Source organism: Heptranchias perlo, chromosome 14 (genome assembly GCF_035084215.1).
Source record: "Heptranchias perlo isolate sHepPer1 chromosome 14, sHepPer1.hap1, whole genome shotgun sequence".
Lineage (NCBI taxonomy): Eukaryota > Metazoa > Chordata > Chondrichthyes > Hexanchiformes > Hexanchidae > Heptranchias > Heptranchias perlo.
In genome coordinates, this window is record NC_090338.1 from 61,510,438 (window position 1) to 61,523,159 (window position 12,722).

Sequence of the window (12,722 nt, forward strand, 5' to 3'; positions counted from 1 at the left end):
ATTCCAGAGCTGATGGTGCAGCCACCATTGTTGGAGCGATTAAAATCGTCTAACCACACATAAAGAATGTGGGCTCTACTCAAACCCACAGACCAGCCACATTCCTAAATAGGTTAAAAAAGTATGGCCGTTCTGGCAGACACCTGCTGTAAGTCTGGTGTAGCATCAACGGAGGTATGCGTGTTCTCACCAGGCATATTTCCCAACCCCTGGTGATAACGGGGCCAATTTGGAGGTCCAGGTCGGGGTTAAGGTCACGACCCTGAAGATCAAATCCTTTTAATATTTAAAAGTGCCTCCCTTACACAGGGGACCATGACGGGCAACTTATATAGTTTCTTAGGGTGGTGCAGCATCCCCTAGCCAGCCACTGTATGCAGCCTTTTCTTCTGGAAGTGCCCAAGATTCCCCCCTCCCCCCCCCCCCAACCAGGTATCAAAGGCCTGCTTCTTCTCTTCCCGCCCGAGTCCACAAACTTTGCAGGCTCAACCGCAGCAATGGCTGCAGGTGGGCACATCCTGGCACTTACACTGGGAAGCAACTCCCTGTGGATTTTCAGGGTCATAAATTATCTTATGATTTGAAATGTGCAGAACCCCTTTCTGTTCCAGTGGATGTTGGAGAGTGGGAATCGTGCAGTTGGAGAGAAGGAATGGGGGATTGGAGAGAGGGAATGGTGATATTAGAGAGTGAGATTGGGGGATTGGAGAGAGGGAATGGTGATATTGGAAGTGAGAATGGTGATATTGGAGAGTGGGAATGGTGATATTGGAGAGTGGGAATGGGGGATTGGAGAGAGGGAATGGTGATATTGGAAGTGAGAATGGGGGATTGGAGAGTGGGAATGGTGATATTGGAAGTGGGAATGGGGGATTGGAGAGAGGGAATGGTGATATTGGAGAGAGGGAATGGTGATATTGGAAGTGGGAATGGTGATATTGGAGAGTGGGAATGGGGGATTGGAGAGAGGGAATGGTGATATTGGAAGTGAGAATGGGGGATTGGAGAGTGGGAATGGTGATATTGGAGAGTGGGAATGGGGGATTGGAGAGAGGGAATGGTGATATTGGAGAGTGGGAATGGGGGATTGGAGAGAGGGAATGGTGATATTGGAGAGTGGGAATGGGGGATTGGAGAGAGGGAACAGCGGGATTGGACAGAGGGAATGGTGGTGTTGGAATTAGAAGAATTGGAGATGGTTCTTGAAGAGCAGTAAGGTTCTTTGGATGATGGAGGATCTGGTATTTATCTTGAACCCATATGGGTATAGCAGCCATACCGATGCATCCGATGTTCCACACAGATTGTGTCCATTTTCTGTATAACAGACAGCCCCATATGACCTATTCAAGGTGTTTCACTGGACAGCACCAGGATGATTTCCCTGATATTTTAAGAATAAAATATATATTGGATTATTGCACCAACATCTACTTTATTTGTTTAGGCCCACCTTGTATAGATCAATGACAAGGCCACATTTGGAATATCTTGTGCAATTTTGAGCACCCCACCTCTAAAAGGGCATTGACAGATTGGCAGAGGGTTCAGAGAAGAGCCACAAGGTTAATCCAGGTTTTAGGATTCTAAATTATGCAGAGAACCTGGACAACTAAACCTGTTTTCCCTGGAGTACAGATTGAAGGAAGCGTAATCCATTACTTTAAATGCCAAGAGTTGATGATGATGCAGATGTGAGATGTGAGCACTGTACTAGGGAACACAGCTTTACATATTAAAAAAACATCAAGGGGCTTTTTGTCCCCACCGTGTAGTCGAATGTGGGCCAGGTTCTCACCAGTTGAGATTAAGTTGATCAACTCCTACAAAAAGATGATAAAATATCTGGTTGTGAATGAGGCTTGTGGTTATGGAGATAGGTAAAGACTGAAATGATCATGTATTCTACGCTGTCGGGGCTATGGGGTGGGGGGGGGGGCGGGGGGGAAGTTGCCTGTGGAGATCAGCTGGCAAGAGTTAATTAATGGAGATGTGGGGTTGGAAGAATATTTTTGAGTTTTGCTTGATTAGCTTTAGGGATCAGAGACTATTACAACAAGAGCTTGCGTTTACATATGGGAGATATTAGGAGGGGTGACCAAAAGCTTGGTCAAAGAGGTGGGTTTTGGGGAAGGTTTTAAAGGAGAAGGTGGAGAGGCAGAGATGTATAGTGGGGGGGGGGGGAAATTCCAGAGCATGATGCCAAGATGGCCGAAGGCACAGCCGTCAATGGTGGGTTGAGGCTGGGGGGATTGGCACAAGCTGCCAGAGTCTGAGAAACCCAGAGTTCTCAAAGGGTTGTAGGGCTGGAGGAGGTTGCAGATAGAGGGGCAATGCCATGAAGGGATCGAAACACGAGGATGAGTTTTAAATTTGAGGTGTTGGGGGAACCCCCGAGCCGCATGGGCTAAGAGCAGCAGAGTTTTGGATGACCTGAAGTTTATGGAATATAGAGAATGGGAGGCTGGCCAGGAGAGCATTGGAATAGTCAAGTTTGGATGATAAGAGTAGACCATACATGGATTGAGGAAGGAGCAGAATTCACGATCCCATGGCACTATTTCAAAGAAGAGCAGGGGAGTTCTGGCCAATATTTATATCTCTCAACATCATTGAAACAGAGGATCTGGTCATTATCTCATTGCTCTTTGTGGGACCTTGCTGTAAAGCACTTTTGGAAATCCTGATATCGTGAAAGGCACTATATAAATGCAAGTCTTTCTATTTTAGGCAGGCTCCCCAGTTTCTGCTGCAAAGCCTGCCCAAGAGAATGGCTGAGGCAGGACTTAGAATTGACTGTACAGCTTACAGCCATCATTTAATTTTTAAAACCCCCAATCGCTGCCACAGAAACACTGGTTTCCAGTAGAGCTAGGGTATAAATTAAGTATTCACGTGCCATTACAATACTCCTGCCCATATTTGCACAGATGTAGAATATGTCCCCCATCACAACTGGTTGAAAATCCCAGAAGTGGCAGGGAGCTGGTGGAGTGGCTCCTGATGAATTTCCTGCTGCATTCCACTGGAGTTGCACTATTTTTACAAATTATACAATCTGTGGCCTGTGCTGAGTCAGTCAGGGCTGTGGTGCTTGCTGCAATCTCTCCAGCCTAGGGAGGGAAACAAAACAGCTCGAACCACTATCGCCCGACATCTGGTGGAAATGAGTATGTGAATGTTGTCCAAGTATATGAGTTAGCTATCCTCACTGTCATACAGAGGAGCTCCTCCAGCTCCACAGAAGTCACAATTGCACCCCCTAACCTCACTTTGATAAAAGGGCACAGGAGTTTCCTAATGTCCTAGCCAACATTTTATTCATCCATCATCACACTGCCCAATTTCTCATGGCTGTGTGCAAGTTGACTGGCACGCTTCTGTACAGTTCAACTGACTACACTTCAAAAGTAATTAACTGGCTGTGAAATGTTCTTGAACACCGAGGTCATGAAAGGCACTGCATAAACACCAGTTTGTTCTTTAGTACAGCCGGCGGACAAGTTGAAATGCACTCTAGAATCCTCATGGAACTAAGTGATATTTAATACATACAAGAGATGCAATGAAAATAGGCTCACCTGAGCACTAGTCAAAAAAAACATGAATGAAGGAATGTTAGCCGTAGTCTGACTGTCAGAAAGTAAAGAGCATTTTTCACAATGCAATGAACATAAAGGTTGAGGGGTAGCCAAATGGTTTGGCAAGAAACAGCTTACACTTCACAAATCTGGTGAACTATTAAATGCAATAAATGAGTAGATGGTCAATGAAGATATCTACATTTTGAAGACTCATATCTAGGACTTTTAAAAGTGTAGGGCTAAGTAGCCAGCAATGCAAATTTGATTTAAAGGAAAATAAACGCAAAGCCCAGAAAGATAAGGTTGAGTAGAATGGACCTTTTCACGCTGGAGTTTAGAAGAATGACAGGTGATCTCATTGAAACATAATATTTATGCAGGGGCGTGACAGGGTAGATACTGAGAGATTGTTTCCCCTGGCTAGTGTCTAGAACTAGGGAGCATAGTCTCAGCATAAGGGGTCGGCCATTTAAGACTGAGATGAGGAGGAATTTCTTCATGCAGAGGGTTGTGAATCTTTGGAATTCTCTACCCCTGAGGGCTGTGGATGCTGGATCATTGAGTATAGTCAAGGCTGAGATGGATAGATTTTGCACTATGGGGAAGCAAGGGATATCAACCATGATCTGATTGAATGGCAGAGCAGGCTCCCATTTCTTATGTTCTTATAAAGTCACTGGGCAGAAAAGTTAGCAAATAATTCAAGTAGAAAATCTTGAAGGATAAAGTACAAAGTAACTATATTCCTTCAAGGTAAAAGCTCCAGATAAGAGATGACTACCGAATTAAGTATCTAAAAAGTGGAGTGAAGAGCATAAAATAAATAAAAAGGTAGCCATTGACAAAAGACTTTAATTTTAGGGGATGAAGGTGTGAATGTAGGTGTACTGGAGGATATGGAACAATTGTTAACAGATTAACTCAGAAAAAAAACAAATTCCACCTAGTCCTTGGATTTAGAATGTGAAGATCGAGCAGAATGGCAATGTTACAGCACAGAGCCGATAACACTGCTTAATCACAGATTAACCCATTTTAAAGTCACAGGATCAGAGCTGGTAACACGAAGTGCAAAACTGCATTCATGACCAACAGTCTGCCTACATAAGTTGTTGATAGTGGGGCCATTTAAAATTACACTGCTGGACTGTATAGGTGAGTTAACCCACCCAAAGCAAAATATCGCATATGATAAATGTCACAACAGCATGTAGGAACAATGCTTGTGGCCAAAGAGGATTCCAGTACAGTATTGTTATGCAGCAAGATGGTCTTTCACACTTGTCATTCATGTAAGGCAACAAAGTTGAACAGGGTATCAAAAGACATTGTATGCAGCATGCCTATTACCTCAATGAGCATATGCCATTAAAAGAAACTACAGCTAAACATAGCTACCAACATGCAACTTGTTACCTTATACTTGACCCAAGACAGTGGACTCTGACTTGGGTTACATTCCCCTCAAATCATTGCAATGTTTGTGAAGTTCAAATGGAAGTTGCCCATTCTTGCACAGGAGTGCAATTTTCACTCCTCACTCATTGGAAGTTTGCCTGGTAGGTACACTGCACCAAACTAGTTTAACTGGCCGTGGAAAAGGCCAAACCACAAAAGAAAACAATGTTGGGCTGTGCCAAGAAAATGTTGGCTGATGGCAACCATTTATTTGCTGCCAGTGTCACTGAAAATCTACCACGAGGAAACGCTCCATATTGCCAGCATTCAACATTTGATTGAAAGTACAGCACTACCCAAACTAGACACCAGTCGGCATTAATACTGTAAAGGATGCACCAACCTGGTTATAGATAATATTACTGCAATTTCAGCATATTTGATTACTAATTACCCTGAAAAAGTTGGCACTGAAGTGCTCAAAAAGGCATAATTAGTTCTTTGACTCTAACCACATTTCATACAGCGTGGCTCAAATCATTTTAGGACTGTTTCTCGCCTCAATCCTTCTCTTGCAGACCATGTTTTTGCAATCACTGTCAAGTTGGAGAATGTTTTCAACTTAACATATCTTAAGTGCAAGGCATCACTAGAGAAACTATATTTAAATATGGGATATCCTAAATTTTAACCATTCTAGGCTAAATGTCTACATTAGTTCACCATACAAAGAATGAAACTGTACAGCACATTATCCAACAATATTTATTTGTGTAATATACAGACAACTTTGCAGGCCTCATCTGCTCAAGTGACTGAACAACTAGAGATCCATCACTAGGTTGAGGAAATTTATAGAAGTGTTTAAAATCATGATGGATTTAGATAATTAAATAAAGAGGAACTGTTCCCAATGGTGGAAAGGTCGAAAACCAGAGGACACAGATTTAAGATGATAAAGGCAACGTGAGGAAAAACATTTAAAAAAAACGCAGCGAGTAATTATGATCTGGAATGCGCTGCCTGAAGGGTGGTAGATGCAGATTCAATTATGGCTTTCAAAAAAAGAATTGGATAAACACTGAGAAAAAATTTGCAGGGCTACAGGGAAGGAGTGGGGGGGAATGGAACTAACTGGATTACTGTTGAAGAGCTGGCACAGGCTCGATAGGCCGAATGGTGGCCTCCTGCACTGTAACGACTCTATCATATCACATTAATCATTGTATACTCTACAACTGGAGATGAACGAGTGAACAGCAGAGTTCTTCATTTAGCAGAGCGCTCTTGGAAAGCTCTGTACAGCATTGTTGAATCACCATCTCCTGAACATCCTGTATGTATGCTGCCATCTCCAAGCACCCAACGCACTGTGAAAAAGGAGAAAATCAGAATTCTTGCTGTAAACACTAATTTTTAAAAATTTGTTCATGGGATGTGGGCGTTGCTGGCGAGGCCAGCATTTATTGCCCATCCCTAATTGCCCTTGAGAAGGTGGTGGTGAGCCGCCTTCTTGAACCGCTGCAGTCCGTGTGGTGAAGGTTCTCCCAGTGCTGTTAGGAAGGGAGTTCCGGGATTTTGACCCAGCGACGATTAAGGAACGGTGATATATTTCCAATGCACAGGCATTCATTCAAAAACAGGCCAATTATTATATCACTGCAATGATTAAGCAGATGGGCTTAAGCAGTTTTTCTCTTTCTCGGTCCAGTCTTTCTTTCCCTTTCTGTACCCAATTTGACATAGAATAGTGAATTCTATCTTACTGCTATTAGGCAGTTTTGATGCAGCTGACTGAAAACTGAATTGCAATAGGCCCCAAACATGTCACTGAAGCATCCCACAGATTTCATACCAAAAATCAGCTTGTCAGAATTAAAGGCCACTAAATTTCAAATTAGCACTGGAAAGCCAGAGGGGAAGAAAACACATTCAGCTCATTTTTCCCCACTCGCCCCCAAATGCACAAGTATTCCAGCTTCGATATCATATCTGGCCATTCCATTAACTCAGTGAAAAGAGGAACTTAGCACTTCTTTTAGCTACATCATTCCCATTAAACAGAAGGCACCAAAAAGCTCACCTGCCAAATAAACAGACAGCTGGAGAATCCAGACTCAAATAACATCAGCTGGTTTATAACAGATGACAATCCACTGATTACTGATGCAATCCTATTGGCACAATGGTCCCTGAAAAACAATTCACACTTGAAAATGTTATCCTGCACATGGCTCCTAGGTGACAACTAATATTGTTAAAGCAGCTACAAAATGACATTTCACTGGCATAACTAAAACTGTACATTTAAAAACCAGACATACCAGAGTTAATATGCAAGTCTGACAGCTAACTTTATTTCACTTTAGGTAGGAGGTGACAATACTATGGGTTGGCTTAACCTTACATAGTCAGTGCTGCTGTTTCCTGTACACCGGCCTATATGAACCTTCCCCAGCCAAATAAGCGTAGTGGCCAGATAGGAAAGTCACAATACTTTAATCGGAACTACAGAAATGAAAAGGTAGAGTGGATCCATGCCTAGACTCTACCTGTACACTGCTAAAACCAGACACGTGTCAAGTGTTCGAGCCAGCACATGGATGTCATGACTCAAAATGCTTTAGTGTCAACAAATGCACCGTGAAGATATTTTTTGCTGCCTGCACTGCAGAATTAGTTGTGACAGGTCACCCCCTCCCAGAAAACAGTAGGAGTTAAAAAAGGTAGTTACTCATAAGGTGAGAAGTGATGTTCCACAAGAACAAGTGGTCCCAGCTCTGATTCACCATTTACATTAACAATTTGGACTCAGGAATTGGAAGTAATTTCAAAATAGTTAATACTGAGGACTGAGACAAAAATACAGGAATACATCAATAAAATTGCAGAATGGGTGTGTAATTGGCCAATGAATTTCAATATAGATAAGTATGAGGTGGTACATTTTGGTAGGAAGAATAAGGAAGCCACATACTGCTTGGAAAGAGAGTCTAAATGGGGTAGAGGAGCAAAGGGATCTAGGGGGTGGGGGGGGGGTACAGATAGACAAAAAAAAAATCACAAAAGTAACAACATAGGTTAATAAGGCCATAAAAAAGAAAACCAAGCACCAGGGTTCATTCTTAGAGGGATAGAATTGAAAAGCAGAGAAGTTATGTTAAACTAGTATAGACCATGTTTGAAGTACTGTGAACAGTTCTGGTCTCCATATCAAGGATATATAGAGGCACTGGAGAAGGTGCAAAAGAGATCAACAAGGGTGATACTAGAACTGAGAAGTTATACTTATCAGGGAAGGCTGAACTGGCTGGGTCTCTTTTCTCTAGAAAAGACTGAGGAATGACCTGATAGAGGTCTTTAAGATAATGAAAGGGTTCAATAGTGTCAAACATTTTAATATAGTGCAGATTTTTTTAAAAAAACCTACACCCAAAGCACAGAAGCGGAATTAAGGGCATGTTACAGGTCTTTTAGTCAGGCAATTGTGGGGGAAGGGGGAAAGCCACTTTAGCCCGTGCCAAAGTCCTGTTGTATAATCTCCCAAGTTTAAGATGATCACAGCTAGGGCAGGCCTACGCTATGATTGTACATACTTGGTGTTTGCTCCTCCTGCTACAGATAATTGGACAAGCATGCTGTAAGTTACATAGGAAAGATGAGCTGGTACATCCATCACAACAAATTCAGTTAGACCCATTTTGTAAACTAGCATGTTATTTCTGTTGCTGTACTCAAATGATTTTTTGTATATCATACTAGCAGATCTCTTGCAGCATTGCACAGTAAGTCAGTTGGGGGGGGGGGGGGGGGGGGATAGCCCAACAGATTGGGCCTCAAACTGCTTTCAGCCCCTCCTGGTTTCCAACTAACTAAAAGATCTCAATGCACTCAATGAGTTCATTGCTATAGTTTCCAAGTTTAATATTAAAAAACCACTAATGCTGAAAATTAGCACAGGTATTTTTTTTTTTAAACTGAATATATACAAAAAGGGAAGATATAGTGGCAGTTTTCCAGAAAGCAGAGAGCATTGTGGAAACTCAGTGGCCAGATGGTGCATTGATGAGTTTACATGCACAAAATCAACAGAAATTTACAAATGGGAAAAACAGAGCTAACAAAAACAGGAAGTGATCACAGGTGCAATTTAAAAAAAATATATTGTAGATAATAATTCAGCACAATGTAGAACCTCGGTTAGAGCACACTTGAGTACTGGTCTCCATATTATAAAAAAAGGCATTGGAAAAGGTACAGAAAAGATTTACAAGGATACTAGAACTGAGAGGACATCCTTATCAGGAAAAGCTCAACAGGTTGGGGCTCTTCTCTAGAAAAAGGCTGAGGGGTGACCTGATAGGCTAGATGCAGAGAAGATGTTTCCACTTGTGGGGAGTCTAAAACTAGAGGCCATAAATATAAAATAGTCACTAATAAATCCAATAGGGAATTCAGGAGAAACTTCTTTACCCAAAGAGTGGTAAGAATGTAGAATGCACTACAAGGAGTAATTGAGGGAAATAGCTTAGAAGCATTTAAGGGGAAGCTAGATAAACACATGAAGGAGAAAGGAACAGGATAGGTTGACAGGGTTAGACGAAGGGTGGGAGGAGGTTCGTGTGGAGCATAAACAACAGCACGGACCTGTTGGGCCAAATGGCCTGTTGCTGTGCTGTAGTTTTAATGTAACTCGATTAACAATAGTAGCCAACTATTTATGCTGAACAGGATATCACCGTTTCAGGTGCTGAACTGTTTTATTACAGCAAATTACCTTAGCCCCCATCTTCCGGAGAAATTGCATCAGCACGGCCTTTCCAGTCAAGCAATTCCACCCTACAGATTAGAAAAAGCAATTTACTGCAAAGGTCCACTTTACAAGCCAAACAAAAATACACTGTATGGTCTGAAAATTAAGTGCATGATTGCAGAATAGAGAACAGATTTCCAATGCAATGTTCCATCTCAGATTTCTGCCCAACTTGCAATGGTGATGTGAAGACTGATGATTGTCCTTGTTGGTTGGTGTGACCCACTCAGTCAACAACAAACCAAGCGTAGCCCCTGTGCTACAGTGAAAGGAAACCAGCACCTAGTCACTGGATATACAAAACATGAGTTTCTTCTCTTTAAAAAAGGCACGTGTACACACCAGCAGACCTCCCATGGCATTGTTCAAAGTGCAGGATTAAAAAAAAATAGGACTGCAGGACCGAGAAGTGGAATTCAATGATTTAATAGCACTGGGCTCTTAGAACTAAGATGGCAACAGTTCCTAAAATAGAACCAGGAAAATGCATTGGGCAGCCAAAAAAGTATGAGATGCCAATCAGGAAACAGATGCAAAACTTCAGCCAATACACTCACCTAATCAAAATGTACACAAGACAGACAAGTTGAATATGTGGATTTAAGATCAGACAAAAATCAGAAAATGAAGCCTGACATTTATAGCTGGAGTGCAACCAGATTACAAGCCTCTTCCAATACCCTCAAGGAAGATGAGCCATATGCCAAGGGGCTGGGTGGCCAAAATACAACTACCCAACAGCATTTTAAAAGTTAACATGTAGGCTTGGATTATGATACTGCAATTTGCTGACATACTCTGCCCAACAGTCATAAATAGGCATAACGAACACAGATTCAAACATGAACACATGGCAGTGAAGCTACCAAATCAGTACAACTCACCTGGTCTGATCATGGGGTTTCATGCTTCTTGCTAAGAAGTTAATGCTGCACAAAACTCTCCTGAAGCTTGAATTGTGGGCCCAGCTGCAAAGGAAATGTAGCACGAGCACTTAATATATAGAATATCATTCCCACTTATAGGAGCAACCTCCCTCAGACTGTTAATTCCAATGTGTGTAATGATAATTCTCACAGCTCTAGCATTAATTGTGACAAGAGGATTAAAACACATGTATGCACCCAAACTAGGACCACCTATATTGGTGAAAAGTGGTCCACTCTCAAGGCTGCACGAACTGCCCAAGCCTGGTATTAGCAATCACTAGTACAGCAACAGTTAATAGCCAGGGTAAGCGGGCAGCCCATTTCATCTCCCAGCAGTCTAACACCGGCACAGCACAGTACTGGACAGCTGACTTACCACTGGGGCAAACATTGTAAAACTCTGCTGCCTACATCCTATCCTAACTCACTAAATCCCATTCACCCATCATCCTTGTGCTCACTGACCTACAGTGGCTCCCAGTCTGGCAATGCCTCACTTTTAAAATGCTCATGTGCGTTCCAATTCCTCCCGATCTCTAACCTCCTCACATCCCTGATTTGCATTACGCCACTATGCCTTCAGCTGCCTACGCCCCCCCAAGCTCTAATTCCCACTCCTCTTTTAAGACACTTCTTAAAACCTACCCCTTTGACCAAGCTTTTGGTCACCTGTCCTATTATCACCACATAGCTCAGTGTCAAAATCTTGTCTGAAGCACCTTGGGACATTTTTTACATTATTAAAAAGTGTTACATAAATGCAAGTTGTTGTAAGCCATAACTATACAAACAGAAATTTTCCAATCAAACCTAGAGCTAATTTTAACCAATCTCACTTCAAAATAAAAAGGTTTAAACACTTTCCTGGTGAAAAAGTTTAGCAAATATCAGAAACCCTAACTACAAACAGACAATGCTGAAAATACACAGGTCTATCAGTATCTGTAAAGAGAAAAGACTGGTTATCATTTTAGATGCAGTCCCTGTATCAGAACCAGCAGTAGCAATCTTTTCTCCACACAGAAAAGCCACCAGGAAGTTAGGCTGTCAGATTTTCACATTTCAGTTAGGAAAAAAAATGTCCTAAAGAATTAGGAGCTGCCAACAATGATCGTGCCTACACAACCCAACTATAGGATACAATTTAACTAATAACATTGCTAGGACCCCCCCCCCACCCACATTTAACATTAAATAACGTTTGCTGTACTTTAAAAACACTGATCCCGGCAATGAGACGGTTACACATGGAATAGGATTAAATCTAACACGCAAATCGCGTGGAGAATAAACACCAGAATGAACCTGTTGGGCTGAATGTCCGGTTTCTGTGCTGTACATTCGATGTAAAATCGGGATCAACCACAACAGCGGCCTTAAAAAATAATAATCAATAGAGCCTTTTCCCCGCAATGTTAATGTTGTATTAAGAATAAAAAGGCCATTTGTATGGTCGCGCCCCTCCCCCACCAACACGAGGCCCAGTCACTCACTCACCCCAATAATAAACACATCAATGGAAAATTAAAACTCTCTTTCCCTCCCTCCATACAGGTACACTTCGACTCCTCATACTCTGCACTACCACCCCTCATTAACCGTGCAGCCGGTCGGGCCTCTCTGCTACAGGATTACACCGGATTACAACCCACCCCCCAATCTCACCTTAAAGTCCCCACCAGAAAATGGAGCCCAAACTCTCAGCCCTCCGCTTAAATGGACTTCAGTTTTATCGCGACATTTGAACCAACGCATCTAAGCGCATGCTTGTGACGATTTGAGCGAAACATCGCCATCTTTACTCAAGGCAACAGGCAAACGCCAGGATGTAAGCTAAATGAAATGCTAAAATGAAACCGATTAAACTACAGTCAATTTTAGTCTGAAATTGTTCTGTCAATCTTCCCGCACGAGGTTTAATGTGATAGGACAAGTGTGTCTCTAAGTAAGAGAGGAATTTTACAAAGTATTTTTTCCCTTATTGGCCCTGGGTTTTTT

General features: G+C 42.2%; 1 long non-coding RNA gene and 1 other non-coding gene across 2 annotated transcripts; both read right to left on the bottom strand.

The window, feature by feature from the left end:
• Nucleotides 1-5,728: 5,728 nt before the first annotated feature.
• LOC137332577 (uncharacterized) lies at nucleotides 5,729-10,789 on the bottom strand. Its single transcript, XR_010965699.1, has 4 exons — nucleotides 10,680-10,789; nucleotides 9,760-9,821; nucleotides 7,066-7,174; nucleotides 5,729-6,352 (listed from the first exon to the last, which is right to left on the bottom strand). It is a non-coding gene; the product is annotated as an uncharacterized lncRNA (long non-coding RNA).
• Nucleotides 10,790-10,908: 119 nt separating this feature from the next.
• Nucleotides 10,909-11,107, bottom strand: LOC137332650 (small nucleolar RNA SNORA74). Its single transcript, XR_010965705.1, has one exon. It is a non-coding gene; the product is annotated as a small nucleolar RNA SNORA74 (small nucleolar RNA).
• Nucleotides 11,108-12,722: the final 1,615 nt, after the last annotated feature.